At 33.5% G+C, this 24,845-nt stretch overlaps 2 long non-coding RNA genes and 2 other non-coding genes across 4 annotated transcripts in view; all 4 read right to left on the reverse strand.

Annotated features, from left to right (window-relative positions):
- Window positions 1-2,914: 2,914 nt before the first annotated feature.
- Window positions 2,915-10,634, reverse strand: LOC144244739 (uncharacterized). Its single transcript, XR_013339046.1, has 4 exons — window positions 8,560-10,634; window positions 7,913-8,116; window positions 6,734-6,878; window positions 2,915-4,984 (listed from the first exon to the last, which is right to left on the reverse strand). It is a non-coding gene; the product is annotated as an uncharacterized LOC144244739 (long non-coding RNA).
- Window positions 10,635-10,664: 30 nt separating this feature from the next.
- The window catches only part of LOC144244741 (uncharacterized), a 15,868-nt gene continuing 1,687 nt past the window's right edge, over window positions 10,665-24,845 (reverse strand). Inside the window, exon 3 of the long non-coding RNA XR_013339047.1 lies at window positions 10,665-17,048. This is a non-coding gene — a long non-coding RNA (uncharacterized LOC144244741). The remainder of the gene's footprint in view (window positions 17,049-24,845) is intronic.
- LOC144244755 (small nucleolar RNA SNORD108) lies at window positions 20,215-20,285 on the reverse strand. The gene has a single exon (XR_013339050.1). It is a non-coding gene; the product is annotated as a small nucleolar RNA SNORD108 (small nucleolar RNA).
- LOC144244754 (small nucleolar RNA SNORD64) lies at window positions 24,259-24,325 on the reverse strand. Its single transcript, XR_013339049.1, has one exon. It is a non-coding gene; the product is annotated as a small nucleolar RNA SNORD64 (small nucleolar RNA).

The raw sequence follows: 24,845 nt of genomic DNA on the forward strand, positions 1-24,845 counted from the left end.
ATAGTGAACCCGTCACAACCACTTATATAGTGCTCTGTATACTGGTGACAATGCTTTTTTCCAAGCACCTATAATACCCTTAGAAATATGAGCTATACTTTTGTTATGGTCTACATAAATATACATATATTTAGGTATAGTTTATAAAGGTATTTATACATTTTATAAATGTTTCTAGATAGTTATAGATATGTAGGTATGTGACAGAATATATGAAAGAGACAGACACAAGGAAAGCCTCAAAGTGGACCACATTAGGTCACCAAAATACATTTAATACACTAGAAATAGTAGGTAAAATCAATATAAATGTAACAGAAAAATTAAGTTCTTCCAAAACTAAATGAATTACAAAAGATTAAATATTTTCTTTATTTTTTAAAATGTTTTATTTATTTCTAGGAGAGAGAGAGAGAGAGACAGCATGAGCAGGGGTGGGTCAGAGAGAGAGGGAGTCACAGACTGAAACAGGCTCCAGGCTTTGAGCTGGCAGTCAGCACAGAGCCCAACGCGGGGCTCGAACCCACGAACCGCGAGATCTTGACCTAAGCGAAAGTCGGACGCTTAACCAACTAAGCCACCCAGGCGCCCCAGATTAAATATTTTAAAAATATTTAACACATGAAACAAAAAGCAGGGGTAAATGTCCTATATAAAAAGAGTTAAAATATTTAGTATTAAGAATAAATTAATACAAATAACCAAAAATTAGATAAAAATGACCTAAGTAAAAATGCATGGTGCCTGTGTGGGTCCAAATTTGTTCCAACTGTTAGATCTTTGGATGAACTGACAAATTTACATGAGTATTTATTTTAAAAGGCAATAAGGGATTCTACTTAATAGTAGATAAGATACTTTGGTTATTTAAAATTGTGATGTGTATGCATATAAAAAATTCAAGATTGAAATATCATAGGATTTGCAATTTTCAAAGAATGGCAAAATATTTGTAATTATTCTAGTTGCTCAGCACATAAAAATTCATTATAATCACATTATTTATAAGTATGAAATCTTTCATTAAAAAACTAACAGGCCATTCCTACAAGAGTTAAACATGAAAATCCCGTATGACTCCTAGCTGTTTTACTCCAAGATACATACCCAAAGAAAATGAAAAAAGGGACTCAAGACATTTTAATGTCAATATTCATTGCAGTATTATTGACAATGTGGAAGGCACAAGCCTTATTATTCAAAGTCAAAAAGTGGAAACATCCATGTATTCAACAACAAATGTTACATATATACACTTTGGAATATTACTGAACCACAAAAATAAATGAAGTTTGGATACATAGCTTACTTCCTAAGTACCCTCCCTATGAGGAACCAAGTATCCTTAGAGAAACTGATGGTTCCACAAGATAAGAACAAAATAAACCCAGGTACTATTAGGTGGTCAGAAAGTAAGTGCTCAGGAGAGGAAATATGGACATGTTAAAAAGACACAGATGCCGGGGCGCCTGGGTGGCTTAGTCGGTTGAGCATCCGACTTTCGCTTAGGTCATGATCTCGCGGTTCATGGGTTTGAGCCCCGCGTCGGGCTCTGTGCTGACTGCCAGTTCAGAGCCTGGAGCCTATTTCAGAGTCTGTGTCTCCTTCTCTCTCTGACCCTCCCCTGTTCATGCTGTCTCTCTCTCTCTCCTAGAAATAAATAAAAATATTAAAAAAAAAAAAAAGACACAGATGCCATCTTTAAGAGAGACCTGAATGGCCAAATGATAGACAATTTGATTAAAGGAAATTAATGAATCTAATCCATGGGATGAATAAAATACCCATGATTCTACGTTGAAATGAATAACTGAATATTAAATGGGAGAGGAGGAGTAACTCTTATAGTACAAAAATTAAATTGACAAAATACAGTACAAAAAATTTAAAAATCATAATTTGGCAAACACCACAGTATACTAATTTTTGCAGGCAACAAACATCAATACAATCTAAAATTAACAGATAAGAGTGTTATAATATTTGTAGTACATACCCCTACAAATACGTACTGTGTAACACTATGTAATAAAATAGCAGTAGTCACAAGACATATCAATATGTGATCCCTAGTGATAAAGGGAGTACCACTTCTGTAGCAATCTTGTCAAACATGCATAACACCTCAATTCCAATGATGAAAAATCACACAAGCCCATACTGATTAACATTAATAGTTGGATATTTAGTCGACTCTTTTTTTTTTTAATGTTTTATTTATTTCTAGGAGAAAGAGAGAGAGAGAGACAGCGTGAGCAGGGGAGGGTCAGAGAGAGAGGGAGTCACAGACTCTGAAACAGGCTCCAGGCTCTGAGCTGGCAGTCAGCACAGAGCCCGATGCGGGGCTCGAACCCACGAACCGCGAGATCATGACCTAAGCGAAAGTCGGACGCTTAACCGACTAAGCCACCCAGGCGCCCCTAGTCGACTCTTTTAAAGGATCAAAATTATGAAAATCAAAGAAAACTGAGCAATCGTCCCAAGCAAAAGGACATTAGAGTATAACTACATGCAATGTGGGATTGTCTTTTCAATCATTGATTATAAAAGGATCAGTTAACAGCAGTTTAGCAATTTCCTTACTTAGATAACTGTATCAAGTATATGAAAGATGTTAATGTAAGGAGGGTAGAGAGCAATATATACTTTTTGCAAGCCAAAAATTATTTCAAAATAAAAATAAAACAAAAATGCTAATACTTCTTGTTTCCAGCCTATACAAATAACATTCCAAACATTTTGGTAGAGGAGGTAAACTAAATACAAAACCCTGACAAAACAGAACAAAATAAGCTGTTTATTTAGGATTATATTTTCAGTAACTGCAAATAAAATTTTAACAATAGGGTAACATATATGAATATATATACACACATACATGCACATATATACACAAAATGTAGTTCATTGAAAGTAGATGCAAGAATGTTTATTTTTATGAAAATTTACTTTTTAGCCTAATCAAGAATTATAATTGCAAGCATGATAACCTATAATACACAACAAAACATTTTATTATACCTGTAAACAATTTATGCAAAAAATGCTCAATAAAAGGAAAAGTTTCCTAAAATGACCCCTAAGTAAACAAACCTTAAACTAATAGGATTAATATCCACTGTCAATTAACCAAGGGCCATTTCTGCATCTATATATTCTGTAAAAACCACGAACTGAGAAGGAAAATCAGAATTTTGGTATTTTAATGAAATACCATTAGAAAAGTAAATAAAAAGGCTTACATAGTAATAATAAAATAATGTAGGTTCACAATCCCCATCACTACATTAACAAAACTATGAATTGACTGGGAATGAATAAAAAATATAATCTAGCAGTTTCCCAATGTAACAAGTTGATTAAAAATAGAAAGACATACCTTGCAGTTGGAGAGGAAGACTCAATTTTAAAGAGATCTATTCTCTCCTAATTAATCTATTAAATTTGATGCAAATGAAATTAAAACTGCATTTTTCCAACTTGCAAAATAATTTTAAGCATCAACTGAGAGAAAAAAAATGCGACTATAGACAGGGAATATTCTGAAAAAAAGAAGAGAAATGAGATAGAACTCAATGGAATAGACTAAAATCATTGGTAATTTTAAAGTCATCAATAGAAGGTAAGGCAAACAAATAGAAATGCAGCTGATTTTATGTGGGAATTTCTAAATTACTATGGTAGAAATTAAAATAATTGGTAATTGCTTAAGGTAAATAATTTGAGTAAGTAATGCTTTAAAACCACAGTAACAATTGATGGGAAAAAATAAAATGACAAAATAATTTAAAATACAAATACAAAAAGTGTATGATAGTAATACAATCACGTTTTAAGTAAAAACACAAAACTCAAAAGGCATGAAACATAACATTATATTTCAACATACAACTTCTGTACACCAAAAAGTAAAGTATCACAGCAAAATGGTTAAAAAAAAAAAAACATGGTATTTCATTTGCATTGCATGGTAAATGGTTAAAATCCTTAGTCATAAATGATCTCTTAAAAGCCAGTAACAAAAAAACTATTTTCCAATGGAAATGAAAAAGAAACCACAGAATAAAATGAAAAACAAATGATCAGTACAGTTTAAGGACATATAAAGATGACTAAACTGAACAATAACTCAAGAGAAGTGATTTATTTCTAGTATCACACTATGAAAATTAAAACATTGGCATCCAATGATTGTACTGTTTTAGAAAAAAAAGTCTCATAAACAAACACGGGGAGACAAGATTGATGAGGATAATATATACAATTGTGGGAAATCTCTACTATTGACTCAAAACCTATATTTTGAATATACTTAATTCCAATGAAGTGGAAGCAGTAGGACTATTTCAACAACTTAGCTGGAGAAATTAAAAATAGATTATATATAAGCTTGTTCACTGAATAGAAAATTGGTAGCTAATGTATGGACCAGGAGGACTACTGCCATATCAATTTGTTTATTAATACACCCGAAAAGGATATGCAAAAAACTCCGTAACAGTAGATAATCTTGGGGAGTAGAATTAGGAGGGGGGGAAGCATTTAAGAAGTAAAAATTCTACCCTTTACAACTTTTTGTCCTTTAAAATCTGGAAAAAGAATTTTTTGCATCAATTTTAAATGTACCCTGTTAAAAGTGAAAATTACACATATGTGCACTTAATACTCATGGGAACACTGAAATGAAGCCTCGCAATCACACCATCCTGAGCTTCTCTGTGTAATAGCATCTCCATCATTCAAGCTCCCGAAATTTAGTCCAATGTCAATAATGAAAACAGTCAACATGCCTGGTTACAATTCCCTCCAATGATAATCTTTAGATAATTTTCAAACATGAGCTTTCTCAGTCCAGGTTTTCTGATCTGGGAGAAGTGTCTACTCCAAGACATGAAAGAGGAGACTGCATATATTATGAAGACCGTCTTTTGGATTTGAAGATGGTGGCAGAAGCAATAACATCAGTTTTCTATTTGGTCATCACCTGAGAGGACACATCAGGAAACAGGTAAAGTTAAGACGGATAGTTTATGCAATTATCAGTAGGATATAATAAAATTATATACAATGAAATGCAACAGCCAGTTTATTATGAAGAAATAACAGATGCATCAGAATAACTTTTGGAATTTTCTAGTAAGAAGGCTAGAGATGTTAATTATATTTATTGTGGTGAGCACTACATAATGCGTAGAATTTTCAATTCACTATCACTATTCACACCTGAAGCTAATGTAATATTGTAGCTCAAATATACCTCGATTTTTAAAGTCAGATATTGGTATCTTGCTATTCGTTCTTCTTATACCTTGGTAATTGGACTGATCCCAACCTTCTCCTGCTGTCTCTCTTTTTTATGTATTTGGATGCCTGTATCTCTAGATTACTCATTCATACACAGACTATTTAATCTGTATGCCATTTCTCTACAAGAAACATGACAAACAGTGCCAAAAAATTCCAATGAAAATAACAAAAGGACCTTAGTCCATTTAGTGAGAAATATATGGTAACTGTACAGAAGACAGAGGCTACAATGGAATTTAGGAAAATTTAGATCTTAACCTATTATTCCAGGTGGTTATCAAAATTTCTAAGTTGACACTTCACCCAAGACGTCATTAATTGTCTATTTAGCAATGTTTTATTCTAAGAAAAATAATTTTATGATAATAGCCTTTATCTTTAAGGTTATTCAGGGATTAACAGGTAGGTAATAAGACTCTCTGAAAAAGAATTTTTAAGGAATTTGTCAGCATTCACTCTTGGCCACATATCCCATGAAGTATCTTTTTAGTGAGAAATAAAGGAAATAAGAGAATCACACAACTCCTGGTCGTCAGGAGCTGAATTCACTATTTGCTATAATATCAACAGTTTCATTAACAACTGCTTCCTCTCACTCTTTGTATAGTTCATTACTTACTACTACTAAGGTTATACATCTCAACACCACCTTAGTGTACCTGGGCTCTTTTCTCTCCTGCCCTCCTCATATTCACTTAATGCCAAAGATCATGTCCTTTGTTTTCTTTCTCCAACTTCTTAACTCTTGCCTAATTTGCTCCCATAGTCACAATTCATTAAAATTTTATTCTATGCCAGGCAATGAGTAAGATGTTTGTTGAAAAATATCTGCAAGAAATTCAGTGTACATGAAAAGTGAAATTCTGAAAATCAATTTACTGAACTCATAAAGATAGATATATGATTTGAAGGAAATATTGTTAATGGATGCCAAAATTTAAAAAAATCAACTACTAAAATTACACAGCTATAGCTTTTACTTACTATGGCTTCTTTCATCTGGTCCTACACATAACTCTAGGTGAGCAGTGTCCTTAAAGCACACCCATCACGAGATAAAATCTCTACTAGAATTTGGGCTGGTCATATAACCATGTTAGGCAACAAAATATGGCAAAAATGATACAACATGACTTCTGAAGTGGGGGGGAAGATTTCTGACAGTGCCAGAATATGGGATCAGCTGGGGAGAAACAACACTTAGAGGCTGGAGTCATCTGGACACTTCTTCACACATATGCCTAATGGCACATTAGATGTTTTATGTCACTAAATGTCAAGATTATTTATTACTCAGCAATATGTAACCTGAACAGATCTCCTTACCTACTAGCTGCCACAAAAATTAATTAAACATAGCAGAATATTAGCTCCTGTCTAACCAAGTGCCCCTCCCTGAATCAAATAAACACTTATCTGTCCTTACAATCATTTTGCCATGCAGTATTCCTGGAACCAGAGATGAGAGGTGAAGAATACTTAAATGAGTAATATTGCCAACAGAGGTCTGGTGGTCCAATTCTTGCAATTACAAAGATGGCAAAAGTGTGTTTTCTTGGAACTATCACCTCCTGACAGGAAAAAAAAGAAGTGAAACATTGGTAGATAAGACACACATAACACGTTTTATAAAATGGCAAAAGCAGCAGATAAGTGGAGCCTCATTTCGAACTCTGTTACAAATTTCTTTTAATGCTTAAAAAGAATGCCTCTTAATCAATCCCTAACTGATTCAACTCTCCAACATCAGCTATTACTTTACAAATACTTTCCAAGTTTTTACTTAAACTCCAGTTAGTGAGTTTCAGGTATGCAATTTAGTGATGTAACACTTACATACATCACCTGTTTGTCATCACAAATGTATTCTTTAATCCCCCATCTCCCTCAACCACCTAGCCTCTGGTAATTCTAAATTTGTTCTCTGTAGCTAAGAGTCTATGTCTTGGTCCGCCTCTCTTTTGTTTTGTTTCTTAAATTCCATGTATGAGTGAAATCAAAGGTAATTTGTTTTTCTCTGACTTATTTCGCTTAGCACTATACTCTCTGGCTCCATCAGCCTCCTTCGTTGCAAATGGAAAGATCTCATTCGTTTTGTTATGGCCAAGTTCTTTACCCATTCATCACTGGAATGGATACATTGGCTGCTTCCATAATTTAGCTATTGCAGATAATGCTGCTATAAAGACTGGAGTGGACATATCCCTTTGAATTAATATTTTTGTATTCTTTGGGTAAATACCTCATGATTACAATTGCTGAATCACATTAACTTTTTGAGGAACCTACATACTGTTTTCCATAGTGGCTGCACCAGTTCGTAATCCTGCCAACAGTACAAGAGAGTTCCCCTCGTGTTTGTTTGTTTGTTTTTCAGTTTCCTTGAACTTCTTCCTTTATCACACTATAAAAATTTACTTGCAAAAAGTCTTTATTTCAAAATTTCCAATTAATGAACAACTGATAATTGTTTATATTCTTTATAACATTAATCAGGTCACAATGTTTCATTATAAATAAGAAACCAATTGAAAGAAGACATTCTACATATAATTCACATCTTCACTTTGGTAAAATTATCTTTTTAAAGAATTAATTTACTCACAAATTCTGAGGCATGGTTGAATATTCCAGTGATGTTTTCCTGAGTCTAGCCAAAGCCTTGTCCTAAAACAGCACTTCTTGATCCAGAACCTTCTTCCCTGTGGTTGGGTTCTCAGTTAAGACTTACGAATTAAGAAAGACCATAGGATGAGGAGTGTCAGCTGCCTCAGATTATCTGTAAATCTCCTCCTTTCATTGTGTTCATCTGAGAAATAAATATATAATATAGCCAATAAGATGCAAAAGACACACCAGGACACACAAATTAGGATGACTTCAGAATGATTAGGAACAGTGAATGGGATGGAGATAATTAAACAAACAGCTAATATTACTACACAGAAATAATACAAAATGTATTGAAATGTTTTTCATGCCAATTCTGAATCATATAAGAAAACATAAATACCTACTTGAAATTCTGACTCAACTACCATTAAAAATAGGAAACAATCCATTCTCTAATTACTATCATTAAGATTAACTTCCAACCTATTCTAATACTCTTCCTCAAACAACTTGACCTAGTCAATAACCACAAATATGGCAGGGCATTATAAAAATATACCCCTTACAAAAGAAAGTTTCAATGACTTATTTTAATCATTCACGTGTTTCCAAACCCAAATATAATTGTATAGCACATACCTCAAATCACATCTTCTCCCATATTCTTTCCTTGAGTCCCACAATGCTGTTTCCGTGTGTAAAACTCTCTGCTGCTCTAGTCTCTAAACCATATGCTCTTCATGATCACTCACAAACAACTCATAATGGCCACTGGGAATACAAAATTGGATACAACAACCCAATACTCCCAAGATGTTGACAGGCAAGGATGAAGACAGGCACAAATTGGATGTATCTTTAAAATCCCCTTTTTGTTGTTTAAATGTTCCTTTTGAAATACCTTTAAAATCCAAAATGCAGGAAGCAGAAGCAGTCCTCCATTCCCATCTCTCTATACAGTACTGTTAAATTTTTGCCATCTATTCTTCCAGACACCTTTATATCCAACAACTCATATTTATTTCAGATTGTCAAGTAGCAATATACAAACAATAAACAATGTTTTACTATACAACTTACAAAGTACAAAAATTTTAAGAATACTGAAATAATCACCATTATAATAACACAGATGAGTTAGCGTTACTTAATTCTATAATCACGTCAGAATAATTACATTCCTCAGAAACAGTAGTAATTACACTTCCAATTAGAACTTTGAGAGGCATATGGTCACACCTTTGTAAACACACTATTAGTTGATGTTTGTTCAAAAAAATGGCATAATTTTAAATATCCACACAAAACACCCTTTTGTGCCAGAACATATTCCAGTGTCTAAATTATATTCATATGATTAGCTGCAACCATTATAATCTTTTATTGGTGTATATTTCAGATGCCCCAACGATTGTTATACTCAATGTATAACATACTTAATTGTAAATTTGAAACTTGAAATAGATAAAATCACAGCTGCAAGTTACACCATTTCAAATGTTTACACACTTGAATTTCAATTGTTATTGCCAAGCTGCTGTTCAAAAAAATACTGATTTATACCTGAATTTATAATTTAATTTTTTCTAAAATATTTTCATAATTTATTATTGACTACTGAGCTAGAATATTTTTTACTTTGTTTCTGATTATTACATAACATACAAATATAACCAAACACTGGAAATTTATAAAAAGCTCTTAGAAAAAAGATACTCATAAGCAAAGAAATACTACTTTCATTTAGACGTCTGTATGTGGTAACAGATTAGAAAACAAATACATATGGTGTTAATAATTTTATATTAAAAATAACACACTTAGGGCGCCTGAGTGGCTCAGTCAGCTGAAAGTCCAAATTCAGCTCAGGTCAGGATTTCACAGTTCATGGCTCCGCGAGCCCTGCGTCGGGCTCTGTGTTGATGACAGCTCAGAGCCTGGATCCTGCTTCAGAGCTGTGTCTCCTCTCTCTGACCCTCGTTTGTACATGCTGTCTCTCAAACTTAAATAAACATTAAAAATAACATACACGTAGATATAACATGAAGTGGGATTCTAGAAATACTTAAGTTTAGATTTGAATATTTCCATAATTTTCAAAAAAATGCAAAGCAATAAGCTAATAAATGAGAGAGTACTATCAGATTTATACTCCTAAAGCATTCACAATATGTATGTATATGTATGTATACACATATAAATTTACAAAGAGTAGATCTGTATAGTATAGCAAAATAATAATTACTTAGCAATAAGAGAATCTTCCACAAATATACCCGTGATTAAAAATGACAATTTCCTTCTCATGTCTTCCTTCCTCTTTCTAAAGGTAAAAATCATCCTGGGGTATTTCAAGTATAAAATCCATTATTTTCTTATACATAAAAACCTAACAATCTGAAGAAAAGGAAGGCAATCTGTCTATGCCTCTCTCCCAACACCCACTTAACACCAAAATGGTATATAACCCTAAAAGTACAATTATTATTTACTTATTACATTGTCAACACTTACAAAAAACAATTTATGGTATTTTACAACAATGAAATATTTACAGATTTATAGTTTGTGAAACCCCATGCATTTGGAAAAACTAGATATTTTTAAATGATATATTAGTTATTTACAAAGTTGTCTTGAATATTTTCATGCTTTTCAGTTAAATACAAAACTGAGTAACTCAAAGAAGAATAAAATTTGATAAAAAAAGACTTGATATGATTAAAATACATAATCAGGAATACTACTATAAGTTTATAGTTGTATAATTTATACTTATATAGCAATACAACTAAAATTATGACTTAGGTTTTTTTAATGTATAATAATACAAGAACTAAACAGTGATTAAAATGTAAAATTTTCTTTTAGAGAATGCGAGTGACAGTACACCTTTTTAGTAACTTTCTCCTTCCCCTAACAACTCAAAAAGTGGATACCAAAGTAGACAATAGCTCAAGAAACTTAAAATTTTTATTAACTGCACTGCAATTAAAACATTTGATAACAATGTTACTATGAAATTTTACAATGAATTATTTACAAAATTATACGTTGTGAGACTCTACACATCTAGAAAGACTAGATGTTAAAAATTAAAAACTTGTATCTGCCTATTATTTACAAAGTTGTCTTGAATATTGTCATGCAACCAAAGGAACACATACAGAATTGTGTATAGTTCCAAGAGGTAGTATAAAATCTCTTTAACAAAGTCATTTATATATATCTCCAATGTTAACAACAATTATAAAAATAAATATGGGGGAGAGATGACTAGGTGGAGCACAGAGGATTTTTAGGACAATGAAAACATTCTGCATGATGGATACATGTCTTTTCCATACCCACAAAATGTACATTACCAAGAGTTAACATGACAAACTATGGACTTTGGGTAATTATGAGGTATTGATGTAAATTCATCAGCAGTAACAAATGGTAAGTTAACTCTGGTAAGGGGTGCAGATAATAGGGGTGATTATGCATGTGCTGGGAAAAGAGCTAGGTGGTAAATCTCTGTACCTTCCTCTCAATTTTGCTATGAACCTAGATCTGCTCTCAAAACATATCTTAACACAAAAATAATCTAAGGTTCACATCCCAGGGAAGCTCCAAATAAAATACAATACACCCAGCAACATCAAAAAAACTTACACAGAATGTTTTTTAATGTACGACTTAGACATATACAATGGCAAACTATTCTACTATGAGAATGGGCTAAATACATAATCTTTTCTATTTCTCTTAACAACCAAATGAATATATGATAATATTGCATAGCTCCAGGACCCTATTTATTAATGATCAATTTCCTTGCCATGCTGACTTTATAAGACAATAATCCTAACACATTTACAATGAAAATATTTACAAAATTATACTGTGTCACTCTCCATACATCTAGAAATATTAGCTGCTTAAAACTAAATGTTTGACTTCCCCATTATTTCCAAAGTTGTCTTATTGCTGTGTAACAAATGAACACAGAATTATGTGATTTAGATTCTATAGAATTTTCTTTAGTAAATAAATTTCATCAAGAACCTCAGTACATCTGAGAAATAAGATACACTTCATGTCCCTTAAATAAGTAGAAATATTTTATATGAAATGGACACAACTTAATTATTGAAGTCTAATTTTTCTTCTAAATGGAAATGTGAGGCAATGAACTTTTTAACCACCCTCTCTTTCCTGACTATATACGTGTGTGTATATACACACAAATACAACAAAAATAAAGCTCAGAGGCTTTTAACCCAATTTTCAAATAAATTGTCCTTAATAATCCCAGTATTCCAAGGAATCATACACAAAGGAGCACATCCTCAAAAGAAAACTATTTCTACCTTCAATCATTTTGTTTTCCAACAATTCTATATACTTCCTAAGTCTAATGTTATAATGTAACTATTGAAAATTGCACTGTTTAACAACAAACCACAAAGTGCCATCCATAAGGAATTCTTAAAATCATTTTGAAATGTTAAACATTTCAAACTTATAGTTTTTCAATTGCATGACTGAAACATACATGATGTTCACTATATCTATAAACCAAAAATAGGTACAAAGCCAAAGAATCTGAGAATGAAAAACATTCACAATCCCATCCATTCTCTCACAAAAATCCACTGGACATGCGGAGAAACTAATATTGATTTTTAAAAACTTGATATTTGAAACTATTTATCAGCAATGTCTGTATTTCTAGAAATAAATATTTTATCAATAATACATACATACCAGTCTAGAAATCATAACAGCAGAGAGGTTTATTTTACTATTTCATGTCTACAAGCAGAAGAAAAGTTTACATGCTTTAGGTAAAATATACTCAAATATATGACAGAAATGTCTGCACATCTATAAAGTTTTACAGTATAAAAACAAAGATATGACCACAGGTGCACAAGTACCTAATAATAACCCCACACACACCAAGTGAAAATATATAGTGATAGTCTTGTAACACTTCTACAAGTTATATATTATTTTTCACCATGGTTGTTCTCCACATTAACAGATTTACTCTTTGGGTGTGGGTGTGTGGGTGTGGTAGGTGTATGTAGAGGGTGTTTCTACATATGTAGAAAATTAAGATATACTACATAAGCTTATCTCATGCAGCAACTGCTTCCCTGCTCTGTTCTAAACATTCAACATCCAAAACTTACATTAGTATAAGAAAGTATTCATTTTATGTTTAAAAAATATGAATGGTAGTAATTTCTGTACTTTAACAATGAATGTAACTAAAAGATCTCAAAACCACAGAGAGAGGCAAACCAAGAAACAGACTCTTGACAATATAGAACAAACTGAAGGTACCCAGAGGCGAGGTGGGTACAGGAGGAATTAAATAGGTGATCGGAATTAAGGAGTGCCTGTGTGATAAGCACTGTGTTGTATGGAATAGCTGAATTCTAAATTGTACACCTGAAACTAATATTACACTGTATGTTAATCAACTGGAATTTAAATAAACTTAAAGAACTTAAATAAACACAGAATGAAAAAAATCATAATCAAGCCTAGCCCTTGAAGATGGTTGCTCTACTATATCTATAATCAGGTAATGATTACACCTTTAATATCTCAATGAAAATATATTTCTAAAATTATTGACAGAAATTACATATCTAAAAATGATATGACACTTATCTTCTATATGCAAAAAAAATTACAATCCCCATCACCAAATACATCCCAAAGAGACATGGTATAGTAATTCAATTTGTCAAAATATAGTGTTTTTTCACATTGTCTTCTCAAATTGGTATCCAAAAAATATACACACCTATCAGCAAATCCTATGCAGATGTCCTAAAACAAAAACTAATGTTGGTCTGTAACTTAAGTAGGCATAACAGTATCTTCCAGCTACTAAAGCTCATATACTAAAACTTCCTGCATCATCCACCACTGAACAACACAAAGAACAGACTAAAGCCGAGTGATAATTATTTGGCCAAAAGGTGTTTCTAGTCTATAATTTTTAATAAACACTTGTTTTATAGATACATATGCAATACACCTGTGGGTATTTATACAGATGTATATGAATGCAACCCCTGTAAAATTAAGGATTGAAACTTTAAGGTAAAAATTATTATATCCTATTTTATACACAGAACAATCGAACAAAATATCCTGAACATCAGCTGCCCAATTATTTACTCAGAGATAATCTGACAACTGTTAATAGCAAATTTTTCACTTTACATATTTACAAAACATGTTGACATTGTTTTCTTAAAGCCAAAGAATAATTATAACTGTGTCTAATTTTATACACAATTATTTAAAGCTCTTCTTTGATCAGCCCATCCTTTAAGAACATATATTTGCCAGACCAATACAAACATCTCCAATAAAAACTTGTAAATCACCTATACTATTAGATGTAAGTATTTTAAAACAAGAACAATTCAGTTATTATTAAAAGTCAAATTCCACCAGCAAATAAAAACTTTCTAACTTATATGTTTAACCACAGGCAGAGATTCACCTAGTAACTGTATTTTCTATTGCATACAAACATATCTGAAAACCATAAACAAAGGCGGACCAACAGTTAATGACATTTCCATCATGAATCATGTATAAAAAACAATGAGGTATTATACTAGACACTGCACATTTACCCCACCCTAAAATTTGAGCCTAAAGATCCAATGAACACACAGAGGCTAGATATATCATTTTTGTCAAACAAAAATGGCTATCCATATAAAATGGTATGTATTTACAGTGATGTCTATGTATGTAGAGAAGTAGATGTTAAAGAAAATTACAGTGTATATAACACTTTAACAAAAGGTATAACAGTATCTACTGAAAAGGAATTAATGTTGAGGCAACTTAACAAATCCATTGGATAAAACAACAAACTACAACTATTTAACATCACAGGATTAATAAAATATATGTAGATTCCCAACATCTGAGCATCAAGTAAAGCCTGGAGGCTGTTCAAGAACTATCTCTGCACATATGCATATACCTATAGCCCTCTAAAATTCCCTACTCTCTACCTTCTAAATTCTGCTTTATTTGCTTGATAAAAACAAGGCCAGTCTAGAAACTCCTCTTGACAACTAAAATTATATTCTAACATTTAAAATGCCCCAAATGTCGGTCATCTCCATGATTAATTGGATGGTTTAACACAGTACCTTTTTCTATTATATACATAGCAATAAAAAATCCCATCAAATCCTAAACATGAATAGAAAGAAGCTGGACTCTTATGCAGTAATAATTCCATCGTGAGAATTAAATCTCATACCATACAAATATTAACATAAAAACCATTTACAGAATAACATCTACATCCACATAGAACAGCCTTAATAAAATTTCTTATGTGGCAGCTGCATACAGAACAATACTCGCTCCACACCAAAAGCCACGGCAATAATTCAAATGATTTTAAATGTGTATCATTCAGAGGTATTCTAACAATCCTATTTTTATAATCATGTATTAAAAATATTTCTTCTACATATTAGCAAACTCTTAGCAATCACAATGCCTTAAAGTCACAATGCAATTATATTTAGTTATTCATACACTATATTCTCAAAATACACAATAACTAGTGCCTTACTTTTTTCCTGATTAATAAACATTCCTCATGTCCATTTCCTCTCTCCTATTCATAAGCATTCGAACAATGAATATAAATTGTGTTATCTTTACAAAATGGTCTCATTCCTTTCTAAAATCTTTTCGAGAAGGCCGTTTTACCAAACACGCTTTTAGAAACTTCCCTAGGAAAGCAGCTCTATTAACACAATAAACATTTTTAAAAACAATATTTGTTTATAAAAGTAGCTTCTATGCTTGAGCATTACAGTCCATGAAAGAGTAAGCAAAGAAAGAATAAAATACAATAAAGAACTATTACATGTTGAATTTCGTTCTTTTCACTAACATCCAATGAACAGTTCATACATATTCACCATTCAGTGAGTATTTATATCGATTTCAATACCACTGCCCAATCCCAATTTTCTTAAGTATTTATTCTTAAGCTATATATGCCCAGTAAATTAGTTAATATGTTTAGATTCCTAAAATGGTATATGGGTTGAAGAAAAAAAAATAAAAGAAAGAAAATACTTGTGTTTATCACATAAGTATTAAAGTCACATATACAAGGCTCTTACTGGTAAATATTTTGATGGAAAGTTGATAATCCATAGAAAAAAATACTGAGATTTTTTTTTCCAAATCCAAAGATTGCCAATGAAATATAAATATTTGAAAAGCAAGATGAATTTCAGGAGAGTATATGTATCTATTTATTTTTTCTGTGATTTTGCAGTTGGTAAAGCTTCTAGCTCAAGTCAGGATGTATTGTCCTTCCCTTTGGTTCCACATATTCCTGGAATGCTGGCTTATATTTACTTGAGATTGTCCATTCTACACCAATAATATTACAAGTACTATCCACTTGAAATAATTTTCAATTCAGAAGATAACTTCATACACTTGCATTCTGGGGAGTAATGTGGAATTAGTGATGCTGTGTTGATCATGATGGACCATGAAATAAATACAGAGTACAAGATCTAGAGAGTGTCTCTACAGGGGGTTCCTGGTAAAAGACTCCTTGAATCAGCATGAGGTTTAGACTTCACAGCAGTTCTTAAGTAAAATTGTTCAGGATACTCCAGAAGAATTTGAAAACCACAATCTGATCAACGCAGAAGCACTCAAGTTATACCATCCTGTTCAGATCAGTGGCAAAAACATTTGCACATTATCCTAAGTCATCCTGGATTATAATCATATTGTTTCTTGATGCACAAATTTCATAAGATCCATATCAGGAGAGTCTTACTCAGGGAATAAAAGTGAAAAGAAAAGGTCACAAAATTTAGGAATCCAAACGTTCGGTAACTAAAAGTGGGAAATTTCCAGTTTTGACAGTGGCAAACAATCCTCTAAGTATGTGTTTATATAATCTCTGTCCTCTTCTCTGATTATTGGTTATTTCTAAAACTCTTGAAAACATGTCAAATGCAGATTGTGAAGAAAAAAATCAAGGTGACTTGGTTTGTCATCTTTCCCAAATACTGCTCTGGCAGACAGATGAAATAGAGAATCTGAAGCTAGAAGTAAGGGGACCAATAAGAAGTTTAAATACAGTTAAAATACAACAGTTACAACAACAAAAGCCATCTAGAAAGGTAGTTCGAGAACAGCTATATAATGGAGCTTGAACAGTTACCTACTGTCCAATAAATTTTCTAAGTTTCTGGATGAAATCCTTGTCCCTGCTTCTTAGGCTCCATTCATGTCCATGAATGACACCCGCTTTCTCACCTAGTTGACATCACCTTTTTACATCGATGTAAAATTGATTCAAATGTATCACACAAAGATTTTAAAAGATGCTTATGAATCATTTAGAGACATTCACACACTTACTTGCCAGTATTTTCTTCTTTGAATTATCTGTACATATATTGTCATTTTGAATACAATTGTTCCAAGTCTTTTCTTTTACAGGGTTGTAGATGTTTATGTACATTACTAAAACCAAGAGAACAAATAACCAATATATTTTTGCCAACCCAAATAATGATACATTTTCACACTTTTTTATGTGGCCAGATACTCTATCAGATACTGACAAGTAAACTGTCATATACTCCTCAACAACATTTTCTTGATTTCTAAGAAATCTGCACATAGAGAAGTTCAACTGAACATATCCTTTTGAAAAATTTAAACATGGAAGATATATTCTCCTGTGAGCTATACTGAAACAGCTGTAAGTACCCAATAAAAAAGTAGACAAACTTAAGGAACACCTTTTCTCTTTCCTCCAAGGCCCCCAAAAATTTGGCACTCTAACTGACAGAATAAGTAAGTTGAAAGATAGTTTTGTACCCTCAGCAAGGTGGTACAATAAAATGCCAATGTTTTGTGACTCAAACCATTACAGAGAATGAGAAATTTGAGCTTTAAACTGAAGCCAAACTTTGCCTATACCATAAGGAAAATTTATTATGTCTTTTGTTAATTTATGCATTAATTCCACTAATAACTATGATAACAATATACCAATTTAAAAAAATTACTATCTAAAATCCTACTTTATACCAGGTCTTGGGAGAAATAAAAAGTAAGGACACCAAGACTTCTGGTGAACCATTAATGTTTGTTCTCCTTGTAAAGGAAGAATATAAGAGTAAGTCTATTATGACTTCTTGTAACCATGTTTATGAGTCATGTTATAATCTTAGACAAATAAAAATATTAGTTAAATCAGAGATTTTATGCATTGTTTCCTCACCATGACTTCAGCAATCTTTGAGGAATGGAATATTTCTATTAGTTTGCCATCTCATAGGGCCATCATTCACTCAGTTGAAAAAACACTCCATCTACTTAAATTACAAAACCACTGTCCAGACAATCTCACTAGAGAAGGTTATACATTATACAAAATATAATTAAGAAAAATACAAAATATTCTTATTCAAAAATAAGAAAACCAATTTACTGCAGTAACTTATTTTCAGAAATGATGTCACAAGTTTTAAAAATCTTATATACTTTCTTATTCACTCTAGCCACAGGAAAAAAAAAAGTCCCCTCATTCCAATTCTCAGTTCCTTATTTGCTATAGCATGGGGGAGAGACTCTGATTTGACCTATTCAGCATTTTCAAGCCTGAAGAAATCCCTGGCTATTTTTCCATGTTTGTAAGTAAATGTAGACAGTCCAGTATGAACACTATTCCCATACAGAAGCAACATTATAAAAAGTAGATTTCAATAACCAAATATAGCCACCAAAGTATTCACAGCTAATCCATAATGTATTTGCTGAAATTTCCCCAGAAAACAGACTCAACCCCAAACTCACCACCCAAAAATCCACTAGAAGTGGCAGTTTCCAGCCTAATTAAAATTATCCAGAAGTGGATGCTTAAAATAAAACAAAACTAGGGTGCCTAGCGGGCTCAGTTAGTAGAGTGTGCAACTCTATTGACTTCTGATTTCAGGGTTGTAAGGTTGAGCTCTTTACTGGGTGTAGAGATTACTTAAAAATAAAGTCTAAACACACACACATACACATACCCAAACATATGCCTATAATGCAAATATTTCAAGTTATGCATTCTGTCACCAACAGAACACAAACCAGATAAACCTTCCCACAAAAGTAAAAGTATTAGGCAGAAACTACGATGTCCAGAAAATCAACACACTATTCACTGAGATCACATCTACTTTTAACATGTTTTCTTCGGGGGAGGTGCCTGGGTAGCTCAGTCAGTTAAGCGTCCGACCTCGGCTCAGGTCACGATCTCATGGTCTGGGGGTTCTAGTCCTGTACTGGGCTCTGTGCTGACAGCTCACACCCTGGAGCCTGCTTCAGATTCTGTATCTCCCTCTTTCTCTGCCCCTTCCTTGCTCATGCTCTGTCTCTATGTCTCTCAAAAAAAAAAAAAAAAAAAAAGTTAAAAAATATTTTGAATGTTTTTTTAAACATTAACAGCTCTCTGTAAATTTTTATTGGTCATTTTTATCCAACATGAAGTTGGTGAAAATTTTTGTGTTTGATTCATTATCATAAAGAAATTTATTTCCTCAAATTAAGTACATAATTTAAATATATATTGGCAATTTGTTGTCTGAATACTCAGTTGTTTCCTATCAACATATGTCAACTCAAACCTCAACCTACCGCTGAACCAGAAACTATTACTCAAACTGTACAAGCCCTCCAGGTGATTCTCATGTATACTAAAGTTGGAAAAAGTTTGATTTAATCTAGGCCTTCTAGAAATATACAACTCTACCTATTCCAATAACTGCGTAATGAACAGATATTTGATCAGTACATCTTGCTAATCACAGTAATTTCAATGGAAGACATAATACTGTCTAGTCATCTCAAGAAAAGACACATAGAATCTAACATGGCAAAGCTGGCTTAGACCCATACACTAACATTAATGACAAAGTAGCAGATAAATGTCAGTGATTGTGATTCCTAACCTACTCCTACTAGTCCAATTTTCAAAAAGAGAGCTTTCTTCTTACCAGCAACTGCAAGAATCCTAACACCTAAGACCTAAATTTTCAATTTACAGGTCTTCTTCACATTTGTACAACACTAAGGACATGCTACAATCATTGAAACCTTACATTTTTCCTTCTTATCTTCCTTTCTTCCACCAATGCTCTCACCATCTACTGCTAATTCATTCCTTCTATTACTCTCTCACCAAAGTGCTCCAACCGTAAATCAGCTGGACTGAACCTCAGATTCCCTTTGTGGGAATGAACACTATCAGCAGGTTCAAGAAACAAGGAATCTGACCATCAAGCCAACTTGTCCCCTCCAAAAAATAAAAAATAAAACTGATCATCTTCCAGGGATTCCTATTATAGGGGATTTTCTTTCAATCACCCATAAAGAAGCAGCACCCCAAGAATGGGGTTATTTGGACAGAGTGAGGCAGCAACTATCACTGCATGCTTTCTCCCGGTAATAATAACTGACTACCATAAATTGTACCAAGCATCCAAAACCAAATGACCCTAAGTCAACACTACTCCTCAATGGAATCCAGTTAAGTATTCCCTTCCTTTGTCATTCAAATATATGCTTTTAATCAGTTACTAGAAAGGTAACTCATTTCTCTCAATTCATTCAGCATATCCCTACTGGACAGGATCAGGAACATTAAGAGAAGTCAAAGTAGTATGAGGTTTATAAACATATTAAAATTTCTGGCAGGGAAACAGGCACTTGATTACAAGAAAGACCTTAGAAAAGGTTTGTCCACCTTTCTTCTTTAAAAAAACTTGTATTTTTCTGAACCCCAATAGCTTTTCACTATAAATTATCACTTGTCACAGTATCAACACCCATATTATCTATACACACAGACCACACACACACACACACACACACACACACACACACACACTCCTTAACAAATTAAGATGACTAGTTAAGGATAAGATCTTGATATGTTCAAATGTCAATGGTACATTTTTATAAAGATTATTCCTAAATTACCTGTTCAACTCCCTAATAACAGCTACTATAAGCAAATCACAAGGACCTAATCATAGATTCTCAATCACAGGTAACAAAAGGTCCATTACTCATACAAGTAAAGGTAAATATTAAAAATGTGAGATTAAAGACCTGATTTTTATTTTTTTAATGTTTTTATTCATTTCTGAGAGAGAGAGAGAGTGAGAGAGAGAGAGAGAGAGAGAATGAGCAGGGGAGGGTCAGAGAGAGAAGGAGACACAGAATCTGAAGCAGGCTCCAGGCGCTGAGCAAGCTGTCAGTACAGAGCCTGACACGGGGCTCAAACCCACGAACCATGAGATCATGACCTGAGCCAAAGTCGGACTCTCAACCAACTGAGCCACCCAGGCGCCTCAAGACCCGATTTTTAAAAATGTATGGTTAAAAAAATGTATGCTACTTAGCAAATCAGTTTCTCTCTAGGGCTCAGTATCAACAAATGCAAAATGTCAATTTCATCCCCTTGAATCAGAAAGTGTCAAAACTTCTAAATCCCCATCTATGTATTACCAAGATACAGAAAAATCATTAATATATTAAGACAATTAAAATAATCCATCTGGAAACAATCAGCAAAACTAAAAGGCAACCATTGTAATGGGAGAAGATAGTTGCAAATGACATATCAGATAAAAGGTTTAGTATCCAAAATCTATAAAGAACTTATCAAACTCCACACACAAAAGAACAAATAATCCAGTGAAGAAATGGGCAAAAAAACAGGAATAGACACTTTTCCAAAGACATCCAGATGGCTTACAGACACCTGAAAAAATGCTCGACATCACTTATCATCAGGGAAATACAAATTAAAACCACAATGAGATACCACCTCACACCAGTCAGAACAGCTAAAATTAACAATTCAGTCAAAAACTGACCTTGATGAGGATGCAGAGAAAGAGGATTTTTGCACTGCTGATGGAATGCAAACTGGTGTATTCACTCTGGGATATAGCATGGAGGTTCCTCAAAAAATTAAAAACTGAACTACCCTCCTACCCAACAATCACACTACAGATGTTTATCCAAGGGATACAGGTGTGCTGTTTCTTTTTTTTTAATCATTTATTGTCATGTTGGTTTCCATACAACACCCAGTGCTCATCCCACTAGTGCCCTCCTCCATGCCCATCACTCCCCTTTCCCTCTCCCCCATACCTATCAGTCCTCAGTTTGTTCTCAGCATTCAACAGGCTCTCCTGGTTTGCCTCCCTTCCTCTCTCCCTGTTTCCCCCTTCTTCCCATGGTCCTCCGTTAAGTTCCTCCTAATCCTCCTATACGTGCAAACATATGGTAGCTGTCCTTCTCTGCCTGACTTATTTCACTCAGCATAACGTCCTCAAGATCCATCCATGTTGTGAGGGCATTTGTGGGGATGAGCAATGGGGGTTATATGGAAACCAACTTGACAATAAACTATTTGAAAAAAAAAAAAAAAGATCCATCCATGTTGCTACACATGGCCAGATTTCATTCTTTCTAATTGCTATGTAGTATTCCATTGTATACATAAATCACATCTTTTTGATCCATTCATCAGTTGATGGACACTTAGGCTCTTTCCACGTTTTAGCTATTGTTGAGAGTGCTGCTATGAACATTGGGGTACATGTGTCCTATGCATCAGCACTCCTATATCCCTTGGGTAAATTCTTAGCAGTGCTATTGCTGGGTCATAGGGGAGTTCTACTGTTAAATTTTTGAGGAACCTCCACACTGTTTTTCAGAGGGGCTGTACCAGTTTACATTCCCACCAACAGTGTAGGAGGGTGCCCGTTTCTCCACATCCTCGCCAGCATCTAGAGTCCTGTGATTTGCTCATTTTAGCCACTCTGACCGACATGAGGTGGTATCTTAGTGTGGTTTTGATTTGTATTTCCCTGATGAGGAGGGATGCTGAGCATCGTTTCATGTGTCTGTTGGCCATCTGGATTAACAGACACTTCTCCCTCCAAAGAGGTGTGCTGTTTCAAAGGAGCACATGCACCCCAATGTTTATAGCAGTGCTATCAACAATAGCCAAAGTATGGAAAGCCCAAATGTCCTTCGATGGATGAAATGGATAAAGAAGATGTGGAGTGTGTGTACACACACACACACACACACACACACACACACCACACAACACAGTGTAGTATTATTTGGCAATCATAAAGAATGAAGTCTTGCCATTTACAACTACATGGATGAAACGAGGGTTATTATGCTAAGTGAAATTAGAGAAAGACAAAGATCAGACAAGACTTCACTCATATAAGGACTTTTAGATAAAAAACAGATGAACATAAGGGAAGCAAAAATAATATAAAAACAGAAAGGGGGCAAAACATAAGAGACTCTTAAATATAGAGAATAAACAGAGGGTTACTGGAGGGGTTCTTAGAGGGGGGATGGGTTAAATGGGTAAGGGGCATTAAGCAATCTACTCCTGAAATCATTGTTGCACACTATACACTAACTAACTTGGATGTAAATTTAAAAATAACTTAATTACTTTTAAAAAATAAAGTGCAGGGGCGCCTGGGTGGCTTAGTCAGTTAAGCTTCCGACTTTCACTTAGGTCATGATCTTGCGGTTCGTAGGTTCGAGCCCCGCATCGGGCTCTGTGCTGACTGCCAGCTCAGAGCCTGGAGCCTGTTTCAGAGTCTGTGACTTCCTCTCTTTCTGACCCTCCCCTGCTCACGCTGTCTCTCTCTCTCTCTCCTAGAAAAAAAAAACATTTAAAAATATTTAAATAAAAAATAAAGTGCATACAGAAATAAAATTAACTAAAGTAATCCATCTGAATGTATCTTTAGCATTCTGCTTAAAACATGACTTATTTTAGACCAAATAAATATCTCAACAACAAACTCATTTTCTTATTCATGTTGTACTTGGAGCTGCCTTTGGGGACATGCTCTCACAAAACAGGTATGAGGTTGGAACTGAATGATTATAGTTGTATGTAATATAAAGAAAACAACATAGTAGCTACTATGTTTTTAGTCTCTTGAATATATCACTTGAAATTCATAATGAAAAAGACAAAGTTGAGATAAATCTACAAATGCTACAAACACAGAAGATACTCTACAAAAGGAAACTGCAGTAGAGGAATTTAAAATCCACCTCTCTTTTAGTTCACTGGAAAAACTTACAGTTCCATTCCCCTAATATGCACAATATTGCTCAAAATATCTTGCAAAATTTATAGTGTAAGTGTATGCTCAGAAAATTTATGTCCTAAGTCTTTGGGTTGACACTTAGGCTGGACTTCAGAGTACTCACACTGAGATTCACTTCATCATACTCAGTAAACATAACTCATCATAAATCCAGTCAAGGTCTTTCCCAACAACTACTACAAGTCTGTGAAGGAAATACCTTTAGAGAGTACATCTCTACTTATGGAGTTTCTTTTCGCTTAGGACAATTATGATCATCTTTATGTAACAATGTCAGTAAATGACAGCAATATAATTCAACTGACCTAGAATTAAGGTGAAAATATTGGGAAAATTAAAGATCATAAAACCCTAGCCATGTGCCAGAATTATATCAAGATCTTCAGTGTCTTAGAACTAAATAATATAGCTTCTAATCCACTTCTATAACCAAATCATCTAACAAACTGAAAAAATTCAAAGTTAAACATCTGGTTGCTCTAAGAGGCTTTTTCTTGAGTTCTGGCTAGCTCATCTACTTTTTAACATTAATCTTACTCCCCAAAGAAAATTAACCCAGTCTAGTCTTCTTCTACTAATCATTTCTATTCCACATTAGAACTTCCTAAATTATAGGCAAAAAGCAAACCATAAGAGACTCTTATTTGCAGAAAACAAGCTATGGGTTGATGG

The sequence above is a fragment of the Crocuta crocuta genome, unplaced genomic scaffold (genome assembly GCF_008692635.1).
Source record: "Crocuta crocuta isolate KB4526 unplaced genomic scaffold, BGI_CrCroc_1.0 scaffold208, whole genome shotgun sequence".
In the NCBI taxonomy this organism is placed as follows: Eukaryota; Metazoa; Chordata; class Mammalia; order Carnivora; family Hyaenidae; genus Crocuta; species Crocuta crocuta.